The following is a 12,013-nucleotide window of genomic DNA, read 5'->3' as shown; positions in this document are numbered from 1 at the left end:
GCTCTGGTGTGCCCGTGCTGGGGAAAGTGCTAAGCACCTTGCTGGTGCTGTCACAAAGCCCTCAATATCTGAAAATTCAGATATCCTTGATTTCTGAAAAATAAAAGAATAAGTAAGAGGGGAAGGAAGCAGCCCAACACGTTTCCCATAGTGGGCTGCAAAGCAAGGCGCTCCGAGCAGCCGCTCCCTGACCCTGTGGATGCCCAGGGAAGCAGAAGAGGTCTGGGGGTCCCTCTCTGCGGTGGTGGGGAGGGGATGGGCTGTGGAGGAGAGCACCCACAGCATGGACGGGGAGGGGATGCGGGGAGTCCAGTGGGCTCTGATCGCCCAGAGCCAACTTGGCAAGCAAACTCAGATGCTCACAATGATGCTCGCAACAGCAAATCCATCTGCCCTCAGCCCTCAGCAGCCTCACAGTGCCCCACAGGGCAAGGCTGGCGTGGGATCTGGTGGCCAGGCAGGCGAGGGGCTTGAGATGGGGGAGAACTGGGCACAGCGCTGATCATCCGCAAGGATCTCAGCCTCCCTTAAGCTCCCTGTGGTCAGGTGCTGTCCTGTGTGCACCTCGTGTGTGGTGTGGAACGCACAGCAGCGCAAGTGCCGGCGTCACAGCTGGCATGCTCCCGCTTTCCATGGCAGAGCTGAGCTCCCAGAATTAGGTTAATTATTGAATTAATAAAGAACAAATCCTTCACTCCGGGAAAAGTGTCCAGACAGAGTTCTGTGCTAGTCTTTGCTACAGGCAAAAACATACATCCCTATTTATTAATAAATAAAGCCATATCAATGCCTTAAATTATCAGCGGAATATATTTGCTAACCCAAAGCAATAGTAGGAACAATTACTTATTAATAAAGCAATAGCTAAATCTAATTACATCCCCATCAGATCCTGCAAGTAATAAAACCACAGTTGCCTTCCAGAGCCGAGGGACCTCCTGACCTCAAATCAAAGTTTAAACCATCCATCAGCTTCCAATACATTCACAGCACATCCAGCAATTACCATCACCTCCGCTCCGCTCCCCGGCAGGGGCAGGGGTCACCCCATGCGCTGCATGGCTGTAAGCTAGAACAGAGCCTTCGAAATCTCATTATCCTGTTAACCATACATTTATCTGACAAGATAAAAGAGACTAGGTGACCAAGCTATCATTAAAGATTAATAGAAAGTATAAAAAATTCAGCTGCAACCAGCATTACTGTTTAGTGCCTGTGATAGGCCTGACAGGATTATTAATCAGGCAGCCAAAAAGATTTAGGTCTTTGCTCTTGGTTGTTCGTTTTAAGTCTTTTGTCCCCACCCCAGCCGCAGAAAGCCCAGGTCAGGGAGGACGATGGCTAATTGGTTCTGCGGGGCTGGGATGGTAACGACTGCGACCAATTATAAAATCACCAGGCGTCGAGGTGACACTGAGGCGAGGAACCTGCTGCAGCCGGGATGCTGGGGCTGTTTATCGCGGTGGCTCCACGCCAGGCTATTAATGAATTGTACAGATCAATGCCTGGATTAATTTTAATAGAGGGCTACAAGGATCACGCGAGTCCCAGGGTGATTTTCCCCTCATTCTTAATTCCATTTAAGTGTAACATGAAAGATTCCCAGGTAACACCTACACAGGAAGAAACGAGACTTCCCTGTTTTTAAATCTTAAGTATTCTTTTTATTCTGCTTTGCTTTTTTCCTTTTGATCATAAATCAATGTCCTTCCGCCGCTTCCCCAGGAAGCAGGGCTGGCAGGCAGGCTGCGAGCGCTGCCCTCCATTTCTCCACCTGAGAGGAAGAAAAACCAATAAATTACGAAAGGTGCTTTCTAATACACTGTGTAGAGACGGGGTCCCAGGCACCCCCGCTGCTGGTGGCCCTGTGGGCTTCCTCATCCCCCTTCTGTGCGGACCCACAGCCCTCTCTGCTCTTCCTCCAAAGGCATATTTTCATACAGTCAGAGACTTATGGAATGGTCTGGATTGGAAGGGAACTTAAAGCCCATCCAGTTCCAACCACCCGTCATGGGCAGGGACACGTCCCACTGGGTCAGCTTGCTCAAAGCCTGCTGGGGCAGCCACTCAGGGACTGCTCCGGGGGAGAAGAGGGGAGGTTGAGATGAGAACTTAGGAAGAAATGTTTTCCTGTGAGGGTGGTGAGTCCCTGGCCCAGGCTGCCCAGAGCAGTGGTGGCTGCCCCATCCTTGGAGGTGCTCAAGGCCAGGTAGGATGTTCCTGGAGCACCCTGATCCAGTGGGAGGGCAGGGAGGTGGAACTGGATGGGCTTTAAGGTCCCTTCCAACACAAACCATTCCATGAGTCTATGAAAAAGTGATGCAAATCCCTGTCCAGGGAAGAGCTGGGTGTTGTACTGTGGAAGAAGCCTATAGAGTTCCCTTGCCAGCTCCATCCTATCTCCCAGGGTATGTGCTCATCAGAGGCTATCTCAGGTCAGCGATCCAGCAGAGGACAGCATGGAGCAGAGAAGTCAGGACATGCACCACAAGCTTTTCTCTGTATCTTACAGAATCACAGAATGGTTTGATTTGGAAGGGACCTTAAAGATCATCCAGTTCCAACCCCAATCTTATGCCTATTCTTGCTACCAGAGGACGCAGAGTGGTTAAACACACTTCTAACCTGTCCCATCCCACTGAGTTCTCTGTCGAAAACAGTAAACAGGGACGAACGTAATCAGAGAAAAGCCAAGCAGCGTGTCCTGCCACGCTGCGATAGTGTTAGCAGTCACGTACCTCGGTCTGCGTGGTGTAAAATTAATAGATGCTTCAACACTTCACTGCTGCTATTCTGGGGGTGGTGTTTGGAGCCGATGCTCTGTCTTCCAATTGACAGATCAGGCTTGTGATCCAAGGAACATGAGTGTTGTCATCACATGAAGCTGTGGGTTTCTCTTGCTTATCTGCAGCGGGACAACAGTCACCGTGCCATCACGAGTGTTCACAGCATCCCCTCCAAGCATCCCTGCCCTCTGTGATGGCCCCGCTCCCAACAAGGGATGTTAGGGGGCTCCACACTCCCTCCTGGGCAGACAGAAGTGGCTCGCTGAACCAGAGGCTGGTGGGACCTCTTGTGTTAGACAGATCATCTCCATCTCCTGCCACCAACCTTCCCAGACCCAGCTTCCACCGCCAGCGCTGGAGCTCAGCTCCTTCAAGGAGCCTTGTTCACACGCCCGCACTGGAGCACACTGGGGCCAGGGTGGGGAGATTTTGCGGAGTTTTCCAACAGAACTGCTCCTGCAAACTCCACATTGCTTCCTGCTTGCAAGAACAGGCCGTGCAGGCAAATGGGGAAGAGGGCTTTGATTTACATAAGCTTTTGCAATCAAAGCTGAACATGGTGGCGTCGCCCTTTGAGCCAGGATGCTAAAAAGCCTCTGAGAAGCCTGGTTTTGCATCCATCCAGGAATTGCTGTGTAGTCGCTGCTGAAACCAAGATAAATCAATTCCAGTTCTGCAGGACAGGTTCGGGAAGCACAAGCTGGTTAATCCCCATCTGCAGGAAGGTAGAACTTGGCTTCATGTGTCTTTGAAGCTCACAAGAGCAAGATAAAAGAGAAACGCTAAAGCTTTGCAAAAGCCAGCAGAAGGGGGATGGCGGGGAAGCTGGCTGAGCGTTATGGTACAGCAGAGCTCACTCACATCATCTGTGCCTCTGACAAGCCTGGGATGAAGGGAAACCTCCAGCATGGTGCAAGTCCCCTGTGCTTCAGCAAGCAAAGCCAACAAGCAAGCAAAGACCAGCGAGCTCTCCTGGCTCTGAGGCTACACGTCGGCTCCGTCAGGTTTGCTCAACAGTTTGGGGCGAGAAATGATGAGTCTTTGAAATACCATTTCAGATTTGTAACACAGTGAGCACACAGTCTAGGCTCACGCGACTCTGAAAGCTTCAGCAAAGGGTCTTGCTCTGGCAGAAGCAAAGCAAATACAGATTGATAGGAAGCTCGATTCATCTCAGAGGGGTCCCAGCCACAAGGAAATGGATCTACATTTCAAAAATTCCCAAGGTTTTGTGGTATCCCTACCCCGAGGGCCGCATCGACCCATTACACAGATGAAAACCAGGTGCAAAAAGCTGTCACGAGGTGAGCTTGGCCTTGTGGGTTTTCAGATGGAGGGTTTAATTTCAGGGACATCTAATTTTAAGGAAATACATACGACTCTTCCTTAAAATACTCCACCGCATCCCATGGAGCCAGCTTCACCATTTATCCCGATCTGGATAGGAGCACAATGTTGTGGCTGCCATTAATACATCAGGATTTACCAGATGATCTCCCCCAACTTTGCTGTGGTGTTTGGAATGCTCTCTCTTCGGAGGCTTCATGGATCTGGCAGGAGCTCTTCATGTGGCAGTGACTGGGAGCATTTGGAAGAAGAATCCACCCCTTTTCTGGGGAGGAAACATCCAAAATAGGTAGAAGATAAAGTCCATTAATTATTTACCTACATTAGCTCATGGAAAGCTTCTCTGGGAGCCTGCCGAGACCAGCGGGCTCCCATCTTTTATCTGTTTAGCAGGCTGAGAAGGAAGAAGAAGCCGGGGGAAAAAAAAGAGAGCTTAATGACGGTGTCTGTTGATCATCAACGCGAGAAAAATGAATTGCTTCCCTGAACCTGAAAAATATCAAACTGCATAAATAAATCTTTTTAAATTATTAATAAACGAATTTACATTTGCAGCCTGAGCATGAGAATTAATTTCATTTCTTATGCTAAACTGGCCAGTACGGCTGATGACTCCAATGTTATAAGATGCAGAATTGAAGGGAAAATGAAGGTAAGGGGGGGGTAAGGAAAAAGATGCAAAGTGGAAATGATTGGCCCTAAAAAAAGCCATTTTCCTGCAGCTGTAACGTAAAAGCAGCTGGAAGAAAAAAGGGTCTTTGAGTTGGAAGCTTTTTCAGGAATGATGGTCCCTCTCCGTCTCCAGTGCCAGTGCACACCCAGCACGTCTTCTCCATGGAGGACATCTAGGCCAGGATGTTCACACGCTCGCAGTTACTAAAAATCAAACCTAAGCAAAATCCTGGATTGAAGCATCCTTCCCCAAAAATGTCAGCCATCCTCTCCACCCACTGCCACCCCGACACCAAAAGGCCTCTGGCCGCATCCCCCACGCCTGCCAGTCAAAGCACTCGGGCGTAAAACCAGCACATCACCTGCCTGCTCCCAGGAAACTTAATTAGAAAGTGCAAATTTTAGCTATAATATTGAATTACAGTGGCGTCAGGGCTGAAATCCTCTCTCGTTTTGCCCTTTGTGAGCACTTACACCAGAAATGATGCCAAGAAGCACACAGTGCCTCGGTGACTCCCACGGATGGGAAACTCTGGGCAGAAATGCCAGGATTTGGTGCTCTTTCCCATCATCCCAGTGCTTGTCAGGTTGATGGGACAAGCTTGGATGGTGGCGGTTTGGCAGCACCCAGGCCAGGGCTCGGCTGCAGCAGCTTCTGGCAGCTCAGGGCACAGGAACCACATCAGCCCCTTCCGTACCACAGCCCTGAGCAGCCAAAGGGTCTGAAAACACCACCCTGCCTCTCTCTTCACAACTAAACAACCTCATTTCTTTCCGTCTTTCCTCACTGCCCGTGTCCCTCTGACCCCCTTCACTCTCCCTCCACCCTGGACCAGCTCCAAACCATTCACATCCTCCCTGGGATGCAGGACCTGGAGTGTCTGAGCCCCAGACCCTCTACCACACATCCTCCCCTGTGCTGGAAGAGGACACAGGCTCTGCTCCCTTCCAGCATCAAGACTGCAAACACACATCCCAGCTAGCACAGCCCTTATTTTATTTTTTTTGTTGTTTATCCCATTCTGCTGGGAACTGGCATTTGTGATAGATTGCATATAAAAAACCTCCCTCTAAACCAATCTTTCCCTCAGCTGCCCTTTCACTGGAGCCTGTCTACAGTCTCCTCGCTGGGATGCATTGTTATTTCATGTGATGAGACATTCCAGAAAACGAAATAAAATAAAAATAGACCTTTGGAGGGGCTTTGTTTTGCTTTTTTCACAGCTCCCCCCCTGGTCTGACTCCCGCGAACACACTTGTCGAGTTGATTTGCTCACGCTGCCTCCTAAGCATGTCCTTGCACCGCAGACACTGCTCTTTTAAATTCAGCTTCTCAGAATTAGAAGAAAAACTTGGCAAAGCAACAATAGGGAAAAAAAAATATGAATAATCTCAGAACAGAAGTTGCATTATGTGATGTGGTTGCCATGTGGTTAAGTCTGAGAGAGGATCATGCAAGCGCATTGTGGGAAAAATGATAACAGGCGAAACAATCCGGACAAACGCTGAGGGGTTTGTAATAAGAGGTTATAACGCAAACCTGGCAATCCCATGCTGTGGCCTGATGCCAAGTGAGCTGTGAGAATCCGCAGTAGTTGGGTGGGTGAGTCAGGACGGGGTCAAAGAGGGTTGTGCGCTCTGCGTTGAGCAAACTGTACCTTTGGCCACACGGCTTCACGATTTAGAGTCAGGGATGCTCCACTGCTGGCAGTGCATTCACCTTGGGTACGAGTCCTAAGCCTCATCTGGGGGAAAGTCACCATGTAAAGTCATATTTTAAAATACAAGAGAGACACACAGCCGAACCTTGAGTTGCCAGAGGCATCGATGGCTCCAGCACCTCCTAGCCAGCAGACGGCAGAGCCCTGACAGCCACCACCAACACCAACTGAAATGCACTTGCTCATGCGATTACAGCCGTCCTTTCCTTAAAAAGCCTGAGTGCAGCCCAAAATCTCAATTTCCATCATCAAAAATGTTTCTCTTCCACAGGTCACCCACCTACATCAGACGTTTCCAGTGCACGCTGAAAGAGCAGCGATCAGCGAACCTGACACCCTGAAGCCCTGACAGCCAACCCCTGCCCCAGCCTGGCTCTCATTATGCCAGCCCCAGCCCCTCCATGGGGTTTGGTCCATACCAGAGGTCTCAACACCTCCACTGCCATCAGAAAGCCATTGGCCATCATATATGTTCATGACCAAGCAAGAGTTGTCTCCAAAGCACCACCTCAGTGGGACCGGCTGTAGAGAAAAGCCAGATTTCAGATAAATTGAGATTCAGGTGGTTTAGGGAAGTACTTACAAACTATCAAACCCTGCATTTTGTCCCCCAAGCTGTATAAGCTGAGCTGGGGAACTGTTATCAGGGCAAAACCAACCCGTTTTCCTCCTACTTGTGTTGTTGTGGTATGAACATGTGAGGGGGAGGGAAGTCAGCACAGTCAGCTGAGCTACAGGAAATTCAGAAAGCGTGGGGAAATGCAGGCACTAAAAAAAAAAAGGTGGATTCTGTAAAATTATATCAGCAATGTGAAACCTGCTCTTTTATTGCAACAGAATTATGCAGCTTGCTTTTGGCCCAGATGGTGTAACCCCAATCAGCTCAGCACAACACAGAATGTGCCCTTTGGGGGCACAAGTCACTGGAGCTGTGATTCATAGAATCACCAGGTTGGAAAAGACCCAAAAGATCATCGAGTCCAACCATTCCTATCAATCACTAAACCGTGTCCCTCAGCGCCTCGTCCACCCGTCCCTTAAACCCCTCCAGAGAAGGTGACTCAACCCCCTCCCTGGGCAGCCTCTGCCACTGCCCAATGACCCTTTCTGTGAAAAGATTTTTCCTAATGTTCAGCCTGAATCTCCCCTGGTGGAGCTTGAGGCCATTCCCTCTCGTCCTGTCCCCTGTCACTTGGGAGAAGAGCCCAGCTCCCTCCTCTCCACAACCTCCTCTCAGGTAGTTGGAGAGAGCAATGAGGTCTCCCCTCAGCCTCCTCTTCTCCAGGCTAAACACCCCCAGCTCTCTCAGCCGTTCCTCATAAGGCCTGTTCTCCAGCCCCCTCACCAGCTTTGTTGCTCTTCTCTGGACTCGCTCCAGAGCCTCAACATCCTTCTTGTGGTGAGGGGCCCAGAACTGAACACAGGATTCGAGGAGCGGTCTCACCAGTGCCGAGTCCAGAGGGAGAAGAACCTCCCTGGCCCTGCTGGCCACGCTGTTTCTGATCCAAGCCAAGATGCCATTGGCCTTCTTGGCCACCTGGGCCCCTGCTGGCTCATGTTCAGTCGCTGTCAACCAACACCCCCAGGTCCCTCTCCTCCAGGCAGCTTTCCAGCCAGACTTCTCCTAGTCTGGAGCTGCACAGGGTTGTTGTGCCCCAACGCACAGTGTTGTTGTGCCCCAACGCACAGTTTCACCCAGTCAGGGCCTTGCCCACAGAAGTAGGTGAGCAAAAGCAAAGCATGAGGCAAAGCAGGGAGGCAGCCAGTGCTGTGACACCCTTGGGTGCTTTGTCCCTAAGGCACAGAGGATTTGGGGTTCCCACTCCCAGCTAGCACTGGCAGCTCTGGCCCCAGCTGAGCCCCCATGGGTGCAGCTCCAGGGTGCTGCGGCCAGGAGGATGCTTCCATCCTCCCACCGTGCCAGCTGGGGGCTGAGCAGCACCCTCCTAAATCTGCAACTCTGCAGTAAATTAAACACGCCGTGAAGAGCTGGCAAAGCAGCCCGCGTGCTGGCGCCTTGCTTTGTCTCGGAGTAATTTAGCGGGCTTTAGTGAGAATTCATTCACATTATATTGTGAATAGCGGCTTTTATGAGAGACAAGAGGTGATGAACTAGTTGGAGCAGAGGCGACTGGCAGAGATGCCACCATGCATCATCGCTCCCCGTTCCACCTGGTGCCAGGGCTGCCACAGGAGCACCCAAGGAAGATTGGTGATGAGTAGAGATGGAGCACAGAATCATAGAATCACCAGGTTGGAAGAGACCCACCCGATCATCGAGTCCAACCGTTCCCATCAGTCACTAAACCATGTCCCTCAGCACCTCGTCCATTGTCCCTTAAACACCTCCAGGGAAGGTGACTCAACCCCCTCCCTGGGCAGCCTCTGCCAGTGCCCAATGACTCTTACCATTAACAATTCTTCCTAATGTTCAACCTGAACCTCTCCTGGCGGAGCTCGAGGCCATTCCCTCTCGTCCTGTCCCCTGTCACTTGGGAGAAGAGCCCAGCTCCCTCCTCTCCACAACCTCCTTTCAGGTAGTTGGAGAGAGCAATGAGGTCTCCCCTCAGCCTCCTCCTCTCCAGGCTAAACACCCCCAGCTCTCTCAGCAGAGGGGAGCAAAAGAGGAGGCTCAGCTTCTACAGAGACAAACCCAACCTCTCAACCCCCTCAGGGTCAGAGGAAAGGGTTATTTAGCTGTAGGTGCAGGGCCAGCCATCCCACCACATCCCCTGGCACTGCCACGATGCTTGCGGGGTGAAGGGCTGCAGGCTTGTAGGCTCCACCTGGAGCAGCCCTGGGCTCCCCAGCACAGGGGGGACCCTGCCTGTGACAGGACAAGCTCAAAGTAGTGAGAAGGCTGGTGAGCATCGCTGCCACCGGAGCCATGGGGTCTGGGGATGCTGGTGGCACCGTGCCCGCTGCTCTCCTCCTGCAGAGGACGCGGCGCCAGGACAGCTCTGCTTCAAGAGTGACTGAGTTCATACAATTAAAGACCAATGCGAAGTGGCGGGATTCGAAACCCTAATTTGGCCTGATTAAAGCTTAATGATTCCAGCTTAATGATTAAAGAAGTGCCCCAATTTCCTCGTTCCAAGCAGCCCCTGTTGCCAGAGCTCAGGTGGAGCGGACGTGCGTGGGGCAGCAGCTTGTGGAGACAAGGCACAAACCCAGGATTCCGATGACTTGGGCACAGAGAGGAGGATTCATGCAAACAGTTAGCCAGCAAAAGGGAGAAATTAAAGTGCTTTAATGAGGATTTCAGGATGAATAACAACCTGGCGGGCTCTCAAGCAGAAGAGAATTGCTGTGTGCGATAATTTGAAGGGCAGAAGAGCCCAGGGTAGTGAGGGTGACCTGCAGGCCCTGCTGTCCCCATCGCCCCAGCCTCCAGCCAGGGTCACCAGCTGAACATCTCCAGGCAGAGGCATGAGGGGCCACGCAATGTAGGGAAATGCTCCAGCTCTTTCCAAAATGCACTTGAGCATCACACAAGGTGGCCTCCCTGGAGAAGCAGAGGCAGAAAATAGACCTGCCCGTCTGCGCCCGAGCTCTGGACCCCATTAAATCGGCAATCAGCGGGGGGAGAGGGGGCGGCCTCAATTCACACAAGGTGCTCTCTTCATGAAAGCATCTTTTGATTGTGTTATTGCAGCTATCAAAATATTGCAGAGTTCAGAGCATTCCTCAGGGATCCCCAAGCTCTTCAAAGACCAGAGGACCACGGCTGGGGAAAAAGAAGCATTTAATTATGTCAGCTTCCATGCCTTTTTCTGCAGTGGAGTTCCCTTTATAAAAGGAGGTTTAATTAGAAGAAACACACGTGGTTGCATTGTTCAAACATGGAAAAAATAAAGATGATTTTTTCTTTTAATAATAGATGTGCAAGTTTGATTTAGTTCCTACAGCATCATCCAGGAGAGAAGGCTGAGGGGCTCTGGAGCACAGAAACTGCTCTGTGTAAGTCAGAGCTGCACTCCCACCTCCATTCTGGGTGGAACCATCAAATCACAGAATGGTTTGGCTTAGAAGAGACCTCAAAGCCCATCCAGTTCCACACCCCTCCCACTGGATCAGGGTGTTCAAAGCCTCATCCAGCCTGGCCTTGAACACCCCTCCCTCACCCTGCTGGTCCCACTGCTTTGGAATCAGCCCAGGTTGCAGACGTGGTTGGCTGTCGGGGCTGCAAGCACACATTGCCAGCTCACATTGAGCTTCTCGTCTGCCAGCACCCCAAGTCCTTCTCCTCAGGGCTGCTCCCAATCCTTTCCAGGCTGCCCAGCCTGGATTTGTGCTTGGGTTTGCCCCAACCCCAGTGCAGGACCTTGTCCTTGGCCTTATTGAACTTCATGAGGTTTGCACGACCCCACCTCTCCAACCTGTCCAGGTCTTTGATTTAAAGAAATCCCCAGCCCAGCTCTCACTATTCCCCATCGCTTTCACATACTTCAGCAGTGTTTTCCTCCTTCCCAGCTACTTCAAACGATGCAAAACCACCAGGCAGGACGATAAGATTTTCGGCTACAAACCCCATCATTTTGTTCAGATGTTAATTTGAATTTAAATGTGAAGGCTCATTTTTACACTCAAACCTAAATAGCAAACAGCAGAGCCCTGTTTTGCACAGCAGAAAGCACGGGACAGCCCTACATTTTAAAGAACATATTGAGTATATTATTCTAATTAATTATCCTATCTAGCAAATTTAATTAATGGTCTAGCGTGTGGCACAGCCTGCTGAATAATGTATCTCTATCAGATCTGCAGTGCTTTTGGAAGCTTTGAGTACTAATAAAGAGTGTTTTGTTCAAGAACTCGCAGGGAAGGATTACAAATAATTGCCAAGAAGGGTGTGGGCCTCATTTAAGTGACTACATATTAAAAATGACAAAGGAGAGCTTGAAAAAAATCATTATTAATCACAGGAAGAGGGACCAGCTTTGACCTAGTGATTCCTGCTCCCAGCGCTCTGCAGGATGAGCGGGCTGGATGCTTGTGGGGCTGCTGAGGAGCGAGGGGGTTCTGTAACTGCCTAAGGCTGCGCGATTTGATGACATAAACTCAGATGTCTGGATGTCTGTCCCAATGTCCATCCCATCCCCAGCCCATGCGCCTGCAGTTGTTAGCTGTGAAACAACAAATCCGTGCAGCCCCGATGCTGCTCTGTTCAAGGCACGAGCAGGCAACACAACCCTCACTGCAATCACACTAATGAGAGAGTCTGCACCTTAATGCACGAGTTTTAGCATTACTTTTCAAATCCCCTCAGCACAAGAGCAGAGCTGCAGGGGAAGAGCAGCAGGTTGTTGCCGTTGTTTTCTAGCCTGGCAGTTTTAAATCCACCAACCCGGGAGGGCATCATGGGGTCCCAGGCTGTGCAACCCCACAGCAGAACTACTGGTTGCTGTGGGGTAATCAGGAGTGGGAGCAGCCGGAGGCATGAGGAAAAGTAGCTCCAGAGCGATAAACATCGTATCTCACCACGTG

The 12,013-nt window shown here is 50.8% G+C and overlaps 1 long non-coding RNA gene across 1 annotated transcript; it reads right to left on the bottom strand.

Annotated features, from left to right (window-relative positions):
• Positions 1–472: 472 nt before the first annotated feature.
• LOC138725600 (uncharacterized) lies at positions 473–6,698 on the bottom strand. Its single transcript, XR_011338269.1, has 3 exons — positions 6,346–6,698; positions 2,739–4,398; positions 473–1,774 (listed from the first exon to the last, which is right to left on the bottom strand). It is a non-coding gene; the product is annotated as an uncharacterized lncRNA (long non-coding RNA).
• Positions 6,699–12,013: the final 5,315 nt, after the last annotated feature.

This window comes from Phaenicophaeus curvirostris, chromosome 12 (genome assembly GCF_032191515.1).
Source record: "Phaenicophaeus curvirostris isolate KB17595 chromosome 12, BPBGC_Pcur_1.0, whole genome shotgun sequence".
Classification (NCBI taxonomy): Eukaryota; Metazoa; Chordata; class Aves; order Cuculiformes; family Cuculidae; genus Phaenicophaeus; species Phaenicophaeus curvirostris.
The sequence above is the reverse complement of the archived record's forward strand: the minus strand, read 5'-3'. Positions and strand labels throughout refer to the sequence as shown.